General features: G+C 37.6%; 1 long non-coding RNA gene across 1 annotated transcript in view; it reads left to right on the top strand.

Annotated features, from left to right (window-relative positions):
• The first annotated feature begins 6 nt into the window (after window positions 1-6).
• The window catches only part of LOC143029681 (uncharacterized), a 50,193-nt gene continuing 32,690 nt past the window's right edge, over window positions 7-17,509 (top strand). Inside the window, exon 1 of the long non-coding RNA XR_012966863.1 lies at window positions 7-218. This is a non-coding gene — a long non-coding RNA (uncharacterized LOC143029681). The remainder of the gene's footprint in view (window positions 219-17,509) is intronic.

Genomic DNA, 17,509 nt, shown 5'->3' with positions numbered 1-17,509 from the left:
GTAAATATTTGGACAAGTGAAAATTATGGCAAAGGTGGAAATATGTGATAATTAGGAAAAAAAAATCTGGATGGTGCTCTCCCAGTTTTACCCCAGATTGTGTGGAGATGCAAACATTAAACCTTAGTTTGTATGCAAAATAATCTTTTTTATGATGAGACACAATGATTAGTTGCGCCAGATGGAAGGCAATAATTCATCTGCGATTTGCATTCAAAGTAAGCAAACCTCAAATGTTTCACTAATCTCTATGTACGTATATATATATATATATATTTATATATATATATATATATATATATATATATATATATATACATATATATATATATATATATATATATATATTTTCTTTCTTTCTTTCTTTCTTTCTTTCTTTCTTTCTTCTTTCTTTCTTTCTTTCTTTCTTTCTTTCTTTCTTTCTTTCTTTCTTTCTTTCTTTCTTTCTTTCTTTCTTTCTTTCTTTCTTTCTTTCTTTCTTTCTTTCTTTCTTTCTTTCTTTCTTTCGTTCACACATACACAAACATTAAGTTCCAAATAATGCAAGTATCTCACTACGCTCAACATCAAGGCGGCTGGCAATATTGGAGATAGGTCTAACAATAATTACCAGACACCACAGCTACGAAAAAAAAAAGTCAAAAGCCAGTAGACTGACTCATATAGGATAATGAACTGATAGTTTAACCATTTTGAATGTGTAATTCCGTAGATTGATAAATTGTAAGATATTGATTAAAGTTTAACAGTTAGATATGTACAAATAATGACACTATTTTATTATAGTATTATAGAACAGATATTGTGCCTACATAATGCCATAATACATATATAATGTCTGTTCTATTTATGCAATGTCAAGCATTTGCTAACCTTGTGCCATAACCAAGGGTTTTAGCCCTAGACCCCCATATTTAGCTTTAATATGTGTTCTTGCTTGGGGCTGCATTTCGTGAGGATCTAGAGCCCTCTGTGGCTAGTCACAGGATCTACATGGTGACTGTAATCTTGTGCTCAGACATGATGATATGGATTAACATCACACACTCCCCCCTATTGGGAGGCTAGGATGGTGGCCCTCGCAGAGGGCTTTGTAGTGTGGAATTTAATAAACTATACCCTTGGTTCAACTTCGCCGGTGGCAGGATTTGAACTGCCCTCACCTCAACCTTCTCTGCAAGTAATGATGCCCTAACCCACTCAGCTAGCGAGATACCTTATAATATTTTTGAACTGGTTAAAGGTATGGCAGCCATACTCCAAATTTTCATGGCCAGGCCCAGGAGTACAGCACACCTCGGCACATGATTGAACCGAGTTCCACTTCCATGGCTCAGCACACCTCGTTAGAAATAAAAAAAAATGGCTAAAGCTGATGAGCCACTCCAAGTGAAAGTTGAAGTTAATTCCCAATTTATTTTGCTTTATGAGTTGCAAAATGCAGTTCAAGTCTATGAACGAGAGTAGTGTTGTAAGCTGTATGGTTGGTTAGGTTTGGTTAGGTAGGTGAGATAGGTTAGGTTAATTGCCAATCATAATAATGAATATGGCACAGTTGATACAATGCCCTATTTGCAGTTATGATTGGCTATGAATACAGCAGTGACATAAGTGATGACATTTCATTTGTGCATGTTCAGAACACTGCTGTACTCCTAGCCATGCAAATTTGTATTACTGCTGCTATACCTACATATATCCTGTGTATAATACTTTTCTGTTGTATAAAGTATTCTTTGTAGTAAATACATACATACATATACCAAGGCTTTTTCCCCCTTACAAGGGAGGTAGCCAAAAAGGAAAAGGCATAAAATCATTCCCACCCATTCCATCCCTGAATGCACTCCACACCCCTCCACCCTCCCTCTCATCTTAGCACCTCCTGGATGACGGGTCATCCCTGCACCTTGTTCACTGCCCTGGGTCAGAAGCAGTGTCGCAAGACACAGCACATCCACAGCAAGGCCGCTTCATTAAATTGGCGACCCCTCCCTCTCCGTCCCCCCCATGCATAAAGGAGAAGATGGGGAGAAATCCCTTCGGGCTGCATCAAAATTTGCTCACACACTACCTCACCCCCCACCCCCCTGCCCATTCCACCTCATGCATCACAACATCATCCATATGCAACCATTCTCCATTCACCCCTGTCTTCTGTCCTCTCCCGTCCTTCCTCAACAGACATTCCCATCTTCCCCAAAGCCCCCTTCATCCCATCCATCCACCTCATCCTAGGACGTCCTCTCATGTTCACTCCCCCCACATCTGCCTTCCATACCTCTTTTACTAGTATTTCTTCACTCATTCTTTCCATAATATATTTTCAAAATTATTCTGTCAAGTGTTAAGATAATTTTTGAGATATGTGTTGTCCATGCATGATCCAAAATTGATGCTACATTTTGTCATCGGAGAAATAAAGTATGTGATTATAAATGGTATCCTGTTTCTTTTATAACTTTTCTCTTACATAACTTTGGTCTGCTTAGTAAGGGATTAAAGTGAAGCTAGTTCCCCCCAGTTATGTGAAAAGAAATTCAAGTGAAACCATATCTCCTTCACCTTGAAGAGTTAAGTTTGGTTAACTCATGGCCAGGGTAACTACATCCCCTCCCCCCCCCCCATGTCCTTAGGTAATTAAAACATCAATATTAGTAAGGGGTAATAAAGAACACACTGTAGAATAATGGCAACATTCAGGTCTTTATAATTTTATGGCACATAGTTGATTTCAAGAACTTAAGACAGATAAATGAATATAAATCTGAAATCTAACCTAACCTGACCTAACCAAACCAAACCTAACCTGACCTGACCTGACCTAACCAAATCTTAAAATTCTGCATGCTGTAAAATGGAAAGACCCTAGTATTCAATCAATTCTTATAAATTAACACCAAATATCCTCACAAATCTTTTCTGTCCTACCACCACAGCAGTAGATAGATCTAGGCTTACTAATCTACTCAAACTTAACCTGCAAGGTCATATGCAAACTTTTAACCACTCGTGATAATAGTAATCAGTTATCTTGGATATCTTGTGGGAGACCCACAACACCCAGGTAACTAGCAACAGCCACCAGATTGGCCGATAAGACTGATAAACTTTTCAAGTATAAGCCATCAGAATAGTGAAAGTCAGTCACCAGTAGGTACATAAAGAGAAATACACATGAACCTGGGAATGACTAACCAGAAGTACTGTGTTATCATTCTGAGATGGCCAACAAATTTCTGTAGTGATAAAGCCAATATAATAATTTAGCAGTCATATATGATAAATAACTTTGGGATTTGAATCGTTATTCCTGCAGCATGGTACAGTTTCCATGGTATCTTTAATCCTGAAATTACTTTGCAAAAATGCTAATAGGAGTCCATTCATGGTGTGTTATACATCATGCCAAATTAAACTTAGTACATGCCTCTTTCTTATTTCCCATCTATATGCTATTTGATATTCTTTTTTATTGGTATATAGTAAAGGAAGCTGTATAGTATAATGCTTAAAACTTTTTAAGAATATAATAATGATTAGTCACCTCATCCCAGCTACCTCACATGTGACACCTCAGCATGGCAACACAGGGGGGGGTATGTTGCCATGTGGTATAGAAGTTATTCAAATCATTGTTATAATCCCAAAAAGTGATACACATTGTATTATACAGCTTCTTTTATTATATAAGAAAAAATTCAAATAGAACATCATACACACATATACCAGAGGGTTTTTTCCCCCTTATAAGGGAGGTAGCCAAAAAACAAAGGCATAAAAACCACTCCCACCCATTCCAACCCTATCACACTCCCCTCCCCTCCACCCTTTTCCCTCTCTCTTTTCTTGGAGAAAGATGAAAAGGACAAAAGGTAGGGAGGTGCTTAGAGTGAACTGCTTAAAGGAGAAAGAGTACAAGAAGTTGAGAGAGGAGTGGGAGGGAGTGAAGGATAGAGTAGAACTAGGAGTGGAGGAGGAATGGGGATGGTTCAAGGAGGGAGTCACAAGGTGTGCAAAGATGGTGTGTGGAATAAGGAGGATGGGAGGAAATAGAAGGAAGGGTAGTGAGTGGTGGGATGAGGAAGCAAAGAAGGTTGTAGAAAAGAGGCAAAGAGGAGAGCAGATGTGAAATGGGGTAAGAGTATGACAGATAGAACATAGATGGGAAATAAGGGAGATAGGCATGTACTAAGGTTGATTTGGCACAATGGCTAGTAGTAACCACTATGTATGCCAGACCTTGAATGGACTCTTTAGAGCACACAGACTACTGTATAGTGTTGCTCTTTTGTCAAAGGAGTGACTTCTCTTCTGGGCTAATATCTGTCAGTTGCATACAAAGTACAGTAAACCCACTATAATTTGACATGATAGTGACTTGAGCCTTACTGAGTTGCATGAAATTATAGCAATTGCTGTAATGGTTACTTTGGGGCTATAGATCTCCGGCAAGAGAGACCTGGGTTAATGGACTAGTTGATGATTGATCATTTTATTTATTCATTAGAAAAATTACTTTTTAATGAACATTTTGAAAACTTGCTGCATCATTGAATTCCAGGTTATGAAAGCTTTACTGCATTGGATTTGTTGGTTCCACTTCTCTTTCTCCCTCTCCCCATTCTCTCTCCATCTCCCATCTCTCTCCCCTCTCTCCCTTTCCCTTTCTTTCCCTCTCCTCCCCCTCTCTCTTTCTCCCCCTTCTGTCTCTCTCTCTCTCTCTCTCTCTCTCTCTCTCTCTCTCTCTCTCTCTCTCTCTCTCTCTCTCTCTCTCTCTCTCTCTCTCTCTCTCTCTCACTCTCACTAACACACACAACACACACTATTGTTTTTAAGTTTCATAAACCTAACATGTTTTACCATTCCTATGCAACACATATTAAAAAAAGGTCAATTTTGAGAGTTAAAACTTCAATTATTAACATGCTACAGACAATATATCAGCTAATGTACCCACCTGAGCAATCTCTTAAGGCTCTCATACATGATATGATTTGGCCTCGAGACTATCAGACAGGCTTACAGAAGAACATAAAATTGAAAGAGAATGCAAGAGACCATAAGGCCTACACTAGGCAGCTCAGTATCCATCACCACCTGTCATCCCCATCCATAAAATTGTCTAATCATTTCTTGAAACAAATGATAGTTTCAGCGCTTACTACACGGTTACTAGGTTTATTCCATTTGTCGACCACCCTATTAGTAAACCAATTCTTTCCTGTTTCCTTCTTAAATCTAAATTTGTCCAGTTTATAACCATTACTGCAAGTCCTGCCCTGTTGTTTTAATATGATGACCTTGTTTGCATCACCCTTGTTAAAGCCTTTGATCCACTTGAACACCTCTATTAGATTACCCTGCACTTTGTGTCTTTCCAGAGAGTGTAAGTTAAGGTGCCTAAGCCTCTCTTCGTAAGGCAAATTTCTGAGTCCATGTATCATTTTGGTCATTCTTCTCTGTACTGATTCTAGTGAATTGATGTCCATTCTGTAGAACGGAGACCAAAACTGTACCGCATAGTCAAGGATGGGTTTAACTATCGCTAGATAGAGTTTAACAATTACCTCTGCACTTCTATTCATTACCATCCTAGCAATGAAACCTAATGCTCTGTTAGCTTTATTCCTGGTGCTAATGCACCGTTTCCTGGTTTTAAGGTCCGGACTTACTACAACTCCCAATTCTCTCTCACACTCAGTTATCTCTAAAAGCATGTTATCTAAGCTGTATCTATTTTTGGGGTTATATAGCCCTATGTTTAACACGCTACACTTAGAGATATTGAAGTTCATTTGCCATTTCACTGATCATGTGAACAATTTGTTAAGATCATCCTGCAGAATCTCTGCATCATCTCCTGAACTAAATAGGATGGTTGTGGTCTCTTACATGGATAAAAAGGCCACTGGAACTTTGCCCATTCCTTACACTATATTTCTGCTGATTTATCCTAGTTTTTAAGTCTTTACCAGTTTGGCCGATATAAAATTTGTTACATTTAAGGCATGGAATAGAGTAGACAGAGCCCTCATTTACTTCAGGTGAATTTTTAATGAGCTTACATTTTATAGTATTGTTATTTTTGAAAACTAAGTTGATGTTGAATTGTTTGAGAATATTAGGCAGACCAACTAATTTCTCACTGTAAAGAAAAACCAAAAGGTTCTTTTGTCAAATACTTTTCTTTCATGTGAGGTGTTATGGAAAGTTTTGTAAGGCATTTTATGAGAAGTGGCTACTAAGTGTTTTGGATATTTTAATTCAGAAGCTATGCTATATATCTTCCTCAGCTCATCATCCAAAAATTTGGGGCTACATATCCTGTAAGCTCTTAGAAACATAGAACTAAAGACAGAAAGTTTTGTCTTCTGATAATGAGCCGAGTAAATGTGGACATATGATGCGAAATTAGTTGGTTTTCTATAAACTTCATATTAAAATTGTCTACCATTTCGATGAAATAAAATATCCAAAAATGGCAATTTATTCTCTATTTCTATTTCAAAAGTGAATTTGATTGAAGGGACCATACCATTTAGTTTTTCAAGGAATAAATTTAAGTTACGCCTGGCCAAAGACACAAAATATCATCAACATATCTTTTCCACACAACTTGTTGGGGAAGAATCCTAGGTAGTAGTTTCATCTCAAAGAATTCCATGTACAAGTTACTAAGTACTGGGAACAGAGGGTTTCCCATAGCCATACCAAATTTTTGTACATAGAATTCACCATTAAAAACAAATTTACAATTTACAATACACAACTTAATGAGTACAATTATGGTTTTAGCTGGAAGTGGCAAGTCATGTTTTGATAATAATTCTTCTTCAAGATATACCAATAAGTCAATTACGGGAACATGGGTGAAGAGCGAAGTTATATCAAAACTAACTAGTTTAAAACCATAACAAATTTCTAGATTATTCAAATAATTAATGAAATCAACATTATTTGTGACGTGGGAAGAAGATATTGTACCCACTAAAGGACTCAAAATAGTAACAAGCCATTTGGATAAATTGTAAATGATGGATCCTGTGGAACTGATGATGGGTCTAACTGGATAACCAGGTTTATGGGTTTTAATCAATCCATACATGTAAGGCAAGGAAGGGGACAAAGAAGAAAAATGTTTTATCAGATGTTCATGCCCTTCCAGAATCTTTTTAACATAACGATTAAACTCACTATTTACAGATTCAAGTGGGTTTTTAGTAAGTTTTGTATATGTTTCACAATCTCCCAATAATATTCCCATTTTTTCAATGTAATCTGATTTGTTAAAAATAACAATACTATAAAAAGTAAGCTCATTAAAAACTCACCTGAAGTAAATGAGGGTTGTGTTTACTCTATTCCATGCCTTAAATGTAACAAATTTTATATCGCCCAAGGACTACTATTACACAGGACGTGCGCACTCAGATCCCTGGGTCCGCTAGCTGAGGCCATTGCTTTCTTTGTAACCTAACATTTTATATTGGACAAATATATCAAAACTAGAAACCTAACATTGTATATAGGACAAATATATCAACTATTGATGTAATCAATGCAGTATAAGTTAATATAAACTTTTATAGTGAAATAAGAAACTATTTTTAAGGCAGTGTTATGCTTTGAAATGCCAATTTTAGCCGGACTCAACAGGTATTATTGTATGAGGTTAGCGGATACCAGGGTTGGCGATTTTTCTTATCTTTTTAGAAAATGGAAAAAAGCAATTTTTTTTAAATTTAAATCAGATTTATTTGATTTAATTGATTTTTTTTTAAATTTTAAATACTGTGGGATTGCTATCTGATATGCGATCTGATTGCTAAAGAACATTTTTAGCACAGCAATATAAAGAGCAGTGTTATATAGACTTGCCACAAGTATACAAGGAATAGTATAAGCCTACATTTAGTATATATCATTGTGCAGCCCACAACAAGTTTCAACAAGATTCTTGTTGAAACTTGTTCTGGGTAAGCAGCTTCTCACTGAGTCAGTTGCTGCTTTGGAATCAACCAGGATTTCTGGACCTGGCAGAGTGGTTCCTTCAGACAGAAAAAAGCATCCTGTCTGGAATTATTTTGAAAAACTACAAACAACTTCTGGCAAAGGGTACCGAGCTAATTGCAAAGACTGCAGCCAGGAACTACAGGGCATTGTGTCAAGATTAAAATCTCACAGAGATAAATGCCAAGGTCAGCCACAGCATACAGTAGAAGAAATTGATGACCCAGGTAAATAATTTTACTTATATTGTGTGCATTTCTCCCTTTTCATAAGCAACTATATAAATTTGGTGAACAATGGAGAGCATGTGCAATAAAAATGTGAAGGCCTAAAGAGATGATACTTAAACTTCATTACTTCTAAATTTGGGTAATGACTATATCTATAATATACTGTATCCACTCAACTTTGGGGCCTAGATGATTGTTATTCATCTCATTCAATATCGTGTAATATATTTCATTGGTTCCATTGGAATTCAGCCCACATGGGATTCAGCCCAGAGGGATTTAGCCTAACCTAACCCAACTAACCCATTATTTATAGTGAATTTAAAAGTGGACTGAATCCTGTGTGTGGCTGAATTCCAAGCCCACCTATTTCATATCCTGTTATTTCCAAATAATTTAGTGGCTTGTGTGAATATGATCATTATCTAAAAGATAACTACTGTACTCAAAAGTAGCCTAAATCACACTGTATTCATTCATTTATTTATTCATTTATGAATTATGCAATATGATAAAAATTTCTGTTTCCATTTCAGGATCTGTATCAACAGCTTCAATCCCTTCATCATCGGCTCCACTTTAATTATCTGCAAGCCTGACCCCACCATTAAAAAGGTCACTATCAGACTCCACAGGCGCCACTTCTGCTAAATAATTTTCATCTAAAAGAAAGTCATCAACATCTCTGGACAGATTTATCGTAAAAACTTCAGCCTCTCAAAAGGAAAATCTCAACAAAGAAGTTGCAAGAATTATATTTGCTACAAATTCACCATTTCGTCTTGTTCAGCATCCTCAGTTTCTCAAGATGGTTCAGAGCCTGAGGCCAGGTTATATTCCTCCATCCAGAAAAGATATTGCTGATAAGTACTTGGATCTTGTGTATGAAAAGGAATATAAAAAGTGTGCAGATGACCTGAATAATGAAACTGTATGTCTTTCAATTGATGGGTGGTCTAACATCCATAATGAGCCCATAATATGTCTCTAACAACATCTACTGGTCAGATTTATTTAGTTGACACAATAAACACATCAAGGAAAACTCACACTGCTGAATATCTTCTACATCTTTTACAAAATTCGATCAAGAAGGTTGAACGAGATTTTGGTTGTCACATTGGAAGTGTTGTGACAGACAATGCATTAAATATCACCAAGATGAGAAAACCCTTGGAGGAGTCAAGTGAACCTAAGCATACCATCCTCACATACGGCTTATACCGTTCCTTCTATACTTGTGGCTAGTCAATATAACACTGCTCCTTATATTGCTATGCTAAAAATGTCCTTTAGCAATCAGATCTCATATCAGATAGCAATCCCACAATATTTAAAATCTAAAAAAAAAAAGAAAAGAAAAAAGAAAAGAAAAAGAAACATTAAACCAAATCTGACTTAAATAAATAAATATTTTTTTATATTAAAAAAAAAAAAAAAAAATCGCCAACCCTGGTGTCCACTAACCTCGTACTATAATACCTGTTAAGTTCGGTTAAAATTGGCATTTCAAAGCATAACACTGCCTTAAAAATAGTTTCTTATTTCACTGTAAAAGTTTATATTAACTTATATTGCATTGAATAAGTCAATAGTTGATATATTTGTCCTATATACAATGTTAGGTTTCTAGTTTTGATATATATGTCCAATATAAAATGTTAGGTTACAACGATCTTTTGATTTCAAAAGTCCATCACTCATTAACAAGCTATATAAATCGTTAGTTCGTCCACATTTGGAATATGCTGTTTCTGTATGGTCACCGAATCTCATTAAAGACATTGACAGACTGGAAAAAGTACAACGGCGAGCCACAAAACTGATTCCAAATATCAAAAATAAATCATACGAAAATAGACTAAAACATATGAATCTGTTTTCCCTAAAAGAGCGTAGACTCAGAGGTGACTTGATACAGGTCTTTAAAATTCTAAAGGGAATTGACAACATCAAAAGTGACAAAATTTTCACATTGAATGAGAATCAGACAAGAAACAATGGTCTCAAACTGTCCGGAAATAGATTCAATTTGGAAGTAGGTAGAAACAACTTTGCCAACCGTGTAGTTAATGAATGGAATAAACTTCCTGCACAGGTAGTGCAATGTAGTTCAGTTCGAAGCTTTAAGAATCATTTAGATATATACCTAAGTAAGATGCTGTAATGATTATAATTTATCTTATATTATTTGTTTTTGTGTTGTTATCATTTGTCTGTCCGATTTTCATTTATTATTAGTTATATGTCAATTCATTATTATTTACTATTTACCTGTTTGTTTATTATTTAACTATACCTATGCATTTATTTATGTATTTTATTTGTTATTTACATTATCATAGTTTTTATTTATTATTTTATTATTAATATGATTTTTTTTTTCGCATCCGACCTAGATATGGATCAAAAGGTCTCCTGTCGGCATGCTACGCCTTTGTAATCCTTTGAAAGCAATGGCCGCTAGTACACGTCCTGTGTAATAGTAGTCCTTGATATCGGCCAAACTGGTAAAGACTTAAAAACTAGGATAAATCAGCACAAATATAGTGCAAGGAGTGGGCAAAGTTCCAGTGGCCTTTTTATCCATGTAAGAGACCACAACCATCCTATTGACTGGGATAATTCTAATGTAATAATTTCTTGTAGATCTTTATTAGATAGAAACATTATCGAATCCAGTCACATTAAGCAAACCTTTGACCATAATATTAATTTAAGTTTAGGATTATATAAACTTGGTGATTTTATTATTGATAAAATTGTAGAAAATTCTACAAGTGTTACTAGGCCGGGGTGACTTAACGTCATGTGACCAAACGTCCAAGTAAACGTACGTCTCAACCAGATTATGAAGCATCTTGTGTGTCCTTCCCATGTTCCTAGCTTGTCTACTACTTTATGTATGTATATATATATATATATATATATATATATACATATATATATATATATATATATATATATATATATATATATACATACATATACCAAGGCTTTTTCCCCCTTCCAAGGGAGGTAGCCAAAAAGGGAAAGGCACAAAAACACTCCCACCCATCTCATCCCTAAACACACTCCACACCCCTCCCACCCTCCCTCTCATCTGAGCACCTCCTGGATGACGGGTCATCCCTGCACCCTGCCCACCGCCCTGGGTCAGAAGCAGTGTCGCAAGACACAGCACATCCACAGCAAGGCCGCTTCATTTAATCGGCGACCCCCCCTCTCCGTCCCCCCTTGCATATAAGGAGAGGATGGGGAGAAATCCCTTCGGTCTGCGTCAAAATTTACTCACACATACTACCCCACCCCCCCGCCCATTCCTCCTCATGCAATCACATCATCCATATACAACCATTCTCCACTCACCTCTGTCTTCCGTCCTCTCCCTTCCTTCCTCAACAGACATTCCCCTCTTCCCCAAAGCCCCCTTCACCCCATCCATCCATCTCATCCTAGGACGTCCCCTCATGTTCACTCCCTCCACATCTGCCTTCCATACCTCTTTTACTAGTCTTTCTTCACTCATTCTTTCCATGTGTCCAAACCATCCTAATATTCTTTCATCAACCCTATCTCCCAAATCCTTTTTCACCCCTGTTCTCCTCCTCACCTCCTCATTTCTCACTCTATCCAGCCTAGTAACCCCCACCATACTTCTCAGACACCTCATCTCAAACACATTCAAACTCCTTCTCTCTTCTTCTCTTATGTTCCACGTTTCTGCCCCATACAGTGCTGTTGGCACAATCACTCCTTCATACAGTCTCCTCTTCGCATCCATTCCCAAATGTCTATTCCTCATTACACTCTTTAATCCACCAAGGCATTTACTCGCTTCTCTCAATCTACATTCTACCTCCACCTTCACTCCACCTTTTCCTGCTACACTTGCACCCAAGTATCTAAAACTATCCACTTCCTCCAGTCGCTCTCCCTTAATGTTCACTTCCAGTCTACTGCCACTTTCACCCCTTGTACATCTCATCACCTTATTTTTACCCACATTTATCTTTAGCTTTCTTCTATCACATACTCTCCTAAACTCTGCCACCAGCTTCCTCAATCCCTCCTCTGACCCTGCCACAAGCGCAGTGTCGTCCGCAAACAACAGCTGGCTCACCTCCCACTTTTCTCCATTTTCTTTAACCATCTCCAATCCCTGACCCACTACCCTAGCATTCACCTCTCGCACCACCCCATCCATGTATAAGTTGAACAGCCAGGCGACATAACGCATCCTTGACGAAGTCCCACCTTTACTTCAAACCACTCACTCTCTCCATTTCTAATCCTGACACAAGCTCTACTACTCTCATAAAAACTCTTGACAGCTCCCAAAAGCTTTCCTCCTATCCCATAAATCTGCATAACCTCCCACAGTGCCTTTCTGTCTACCCTATCGTAAGCCTTTTCCAGATCCATAAAAGCCCAAAAAACATCCTTCCCCTTTCCTATAGCTTTCTCACATATCTGTCTTACCACAAAGATCTGATCTACACAACCTCTACCTGTCCTAAATCCACACTGTTCCTCACCAATTACTCCTTCTGTTCCTCTCTTAATCCTCTCAATTAAGATCCTCCCATAAGCCTTCCCTACTACACTTAACAGGCTAATCCCTCTGAAACTACTACATTCACACTTGTCCCCTTTTCCCTTGTAAAGAGGAACTATACAGGCACTTCTCCAGTCCTCCGGTACTCTACCCTCTCTCCAGCAAACATTAAATAACCTCACCAACCAGTCCACCATCACTGAACCTCCCTTTTTCAGACATTCTGCATGGCATCCATCCAGACCAGGTGCCTTACCTGCTTTCATCATCTTAACAACTGCCTTCACCTCATCCTTCCTTATTTCTCCTCCATTCTCCTCACTCTCATTTTCTTCGCATTTCCCACTGCAGCTATCTTTCCTTCCCTATCCTCCTTCACATTTAGCAACTCCCTAAAATATTCTGCCCATCTTCCCCTTACTGCCATCTCTTCCATTATCATCTCTCCATCTGTACCTTTTACCTTTTCTTCCCTACTTGATTCGCCTCCTCTTCCTCTCTTAATTTCTTTCCAAAACATCTTTTTATTACTTTCAAAATTTTCTGTCATACTCGTACCCCATTTCACATCTGCTCTCCTCTTTGCCTCCTTTACCTTTTGCTTTACTTCTCTTTTCTTTTCTTTGTACGTCTCATATGACTCCCCCGTCCTCTTTTGTAACCAATCTGTGAATGCTCGCTTCTTCTCTTCTACAACCTTCTTTGTTTCCTCATCCCACCATTCACTACCCTTTCTTCTATTTCCCCCTGTCCTTCTTGTTCCACACACCATCCTTGCACACTTTAAGACTCCCTCCTTGAACCATCCCCATCTCTGCTCCATCCTTTACTCCCTCCCACTCCTCCTTCAGCTTCTTTTCGTACTCCTTCTCCTTTTCCTTTTCATTCAAGGAGTTCACTCTAAGAACCTCCCTACCTTTTGTCCCTTTCCTCTTTCTCCATCTATCCTCCACTCTCAGCTTACCTTCCACCAAAAAATGATCTGATATTCCCCCACCCTCTCCCCTTAGCACATGTACATCCTTAACTCTTCCTATCATAATCCTATTTACCACTACATAATCCATTAGCGCTCTATATATACATCCACCTATGTCTCTGTAACTGTGTATTCCTTGATAATGTCTTAAATAGACGAAAATGTTCGGACTCAGCTTCTTATTTCCCAGTGTTTGTTTTCTGCACATATATATATATATATATATATATATATATATATATATATATATATATATATATATAGATACATATATATATATATATATATATATATATATTATGGGAGAAAGCATACGCTGGACTCGACGTATGCGTATGCTTTCTCCCATAATAATGGTTCCTGGACTCCAGCTATTTACGAATATATATATATATATATATATGCGGTATTAGGGTGGTATTTTTCAACGAAAGCCTGCATTTCAGTCCATTTAGCACACAGTTCTTTGATTTTAGCACTCGAAGCCTTCTCCATTACCTCCTCTCTAGATAATATTTCGTCCACCTGTTCCTGTTGTTGTTGTTGGTGCGTCAACTCTTCGGTGCAGAGCTCTGCAGAGTGGCCTTCAATGAGTTTATGAAAGTTTTCTGCTTCAACTTGAAGGCCCATGTTTATGCCCATAGACACAATATCATCGATAAGTGACATCGTCTTCGACAGCAGGATTTGCGTCGGGCTGAAACCCCTCAAAATCTCTTTCTGGGACACACACTAGCTAATGTTTTCGCCATTCACTTGTCTGAGTACGATACGACACTTGGCCCCTGGCCAAATCAATTAAATTCACACAACTTGGTATAGTAAAAAGGTCTTTCCAAAATGTTCTAAGGGTCAAGTTGGTGTCACTCGTCACTTCTAAAGAATTGTAGAAAAGGGCTCGTGTGTACGGTCTTTTGAATTTAGAAATCTGTTGATCCATGGGTTGAAGAATCGGTGTCGTATTGGGGGGTAGGAATTTAATCATAATAAAGTCTAACGAAGCTAATAACTCTTCCACTAAAGCAGGGTGGTGGGCAGGGGCACTATCCATCACTAAAAGACACTGTTCAGGCATGCCCTTTTACTTGGAGGGAGGGTGCAAAAACATCTTTAACCAACTCCTTGAAGAATTGCCGGGTTACCCAAGCATTGTTAACAGTTAAAGAATATGTACACATTACCAACTCAAAATTCTGTACAGAAAAGGTTAAACCCCTGAGGTACTGTTCATGCTCATCTAATTTTGCTCATTACAGCAAAATATGCTTGATCAGGGGCCCAGTGGGTTTCGACTGATGGGTATCTTTTAGTGACTACTTCATGACTTTGAACAACCAAGGGGACCTCTTCGGCCTCGGTGGCCTACGGGAGGCCGAAAGATTCTTCGAAAAAAGAGAATTCGTGAGAGACGAGACGGGTAACACATATGTAAGAGTTTATAAATATAAACTATATAGTGTTACAACGCTCGTGGAGCCACTGCCGAAAGACCTGGCGGACTTCCTCTGCAAGAAGCCAGCGGCAACGAGGGACCAGTCATCAGGAACACCTGCAAAAGAAGAAAGAATTATTAATGATGGAAATGTTAATAATGAAAAGAGCCCAATCACTAATAGAAAGTGTACAAAGAGCACAGAAAATGAAAAAGCAAGAAAAATTGAAAATGCAAGAAATGACATGGAAAGAAATAAGGAAAATAAAGCAGAAAGAAACGTAGAAAATGAAAAGGAAGCCAGTGAAATATATATAGAAAAAAGAAATAGTGAAAATGAAAGACATGAGAAAATAAGAAATGTAGAAAATAAAGAAGAAAATGAGGAAAAAACAACAGAAGATATAAAAGAAGAAAAGCCTCAGCCCGTAAAAATGTCCTACAGGGACATAGCCGCAGAAGGCTCGCCAGTGCAGGTTCCTGGTGGGCGACACAGCCCGAGAAGTAACCCCCGGGTCATTCCGACGCCTCGTGACTGGCACAAACGCCAGAGCGACCCGGAATCATCCCCGCGAACGAGGCCACTCCTTTCGGAAAGAGAATCCTCGGGTAACAAGGGAGCCCTGAAATCCCTTCTAAACAAATTGTCGCCGAAGAATTTTGAGAAAATTTCGGTACAAATTTTGTCTCTCATCGCCGAAAACCCGTCCATCGCAGGAAACTCTGCAGGAATGATCATAGAATTTGCCACACGACAGCAGTTCTATGCAAGGACGTACTCAAGGCTCTGCAAAATGCTGTTGGAGAAATTAGAAAAGAACAGCGCAGAGGCCTTCAAAGGCAGGCTCATTCGCCAATGCCGATTTTTGTTCGAATTACACGCGGAAGCAGGACCTGCAGAAGAGTCCGTAAAGGTCAACGCAGAAACCTTGTCGCGTGAAGAGCGAGCGGACGAAGAGCTTAAGAAGCTCATAAAGAAGAAAGATTATGTCGCGTTATGCGCATTTTTGGCGAGCCTTTCGCTCGATGGAGTCATTCCAGTGCGAAGATTAGCGGCCTGTGTTCAATCTCTCCTTCAAAAAGGGGACGAGACGGCAGTTGAGGCCATATGTACTCTTCTGGAACACGCGGGCAAGAAGTTAGACCAAACGGCCAAACGCTCTGAAACTGGCACGCAAGCGGTCAATGAAATATTCTCTGGCATCAAATACATTGTTGACCAGAAAGTGACTGTAAGTCGATTGAGGTTTCTCCTCATCGACATTTTGGAATTGAGGCAACGTGGTTGGCGACCACGAATGAAAAAATAATGGAAAACGGATCAAAGAAATAAGAAAAATGAAAATTTGGAAAGAAAAGGAAACAAAAATAATGAATTTTTTTGAAAAAATAAAGCTACGGACAAATGAATAATGAAAAACTGAAAAGAAATCAGAAAATAATGAACAATCGATTTCGTCTTCGATAGTAATTGGTGATATGGCAATATGGTAATTGGCAAATGGTAATTGGCTCAAAGGAAATTGAAAGAAGATATCGTTCAAACAACAATTTCAATCGATGCGTTTTTCGTTCAGTCGCCTTAAATTGATAAGTTAATGGTAATGGTATTGGAAATTTGTTCATCTCATTTGATGATGATGATGATGATGATGATGATTTTCATTTTTACATAAAAGCCTTCCTGTTGGACATTTTGTCCAAAATATGGCTATGCTGATGTGGAAATAGATGTGAAAAAATATAAAAATCGAAGATACTCATAAGTAATATATGACGAATTTGACAAAGGAAGCAAATAACATAAAAAAAGGTAAGATATAAAAGAGATAAATATGATAAAATAATTACAAATAACATAATTTGCACAATTTATGCAAAACATGTATATATGTATATATATACATATATATATATATATATATATATATATATATATATATACACACATATATATATATATACAGGTATATATATATATATATATATATATATACACACATGTATATATACATATATGTATATATATATGTATCTATATATATATATATATATATATATATATATATATATATATATATATATATATATATATATATATGTACAACTCTGAATGGGTCCCAGTGATTAGAGATACATTTTTAATAACCACAATGCACTTGTTGGAAAGTCACTGTCGCACTTGTCATGAGGATGCCGGGTTCGAGTCCTGGGCGGTTCCACATTTCAATTTCAGCATGCTGGCCTTTGATGGCTTAGAATTAAAGTGCATTGTGGTTGTTGAAATATATATTTAT

Source organism: Oratosquilla oratoria, chromosome 11, assembly GCF_046742065.1.
Source record: "Oratosquilla oratoria isolate Oo_2021 chromosome 11, ASM4674206v1, whole genome shotgun sequence".
In the NCBI taxonomy this organism is placed as follows: Eukaryota; Metazoa; Arthropoda; class Malacostraca; order Stomatopoda; family Squillidae; genus Oratosquilla; species Oratosquilla oratoria.
The sequence above is the reverse complement of the archived record's forward strand: the minus strand, read 5'-3'. Positions and strand labels throughout refer to the sequence as shown.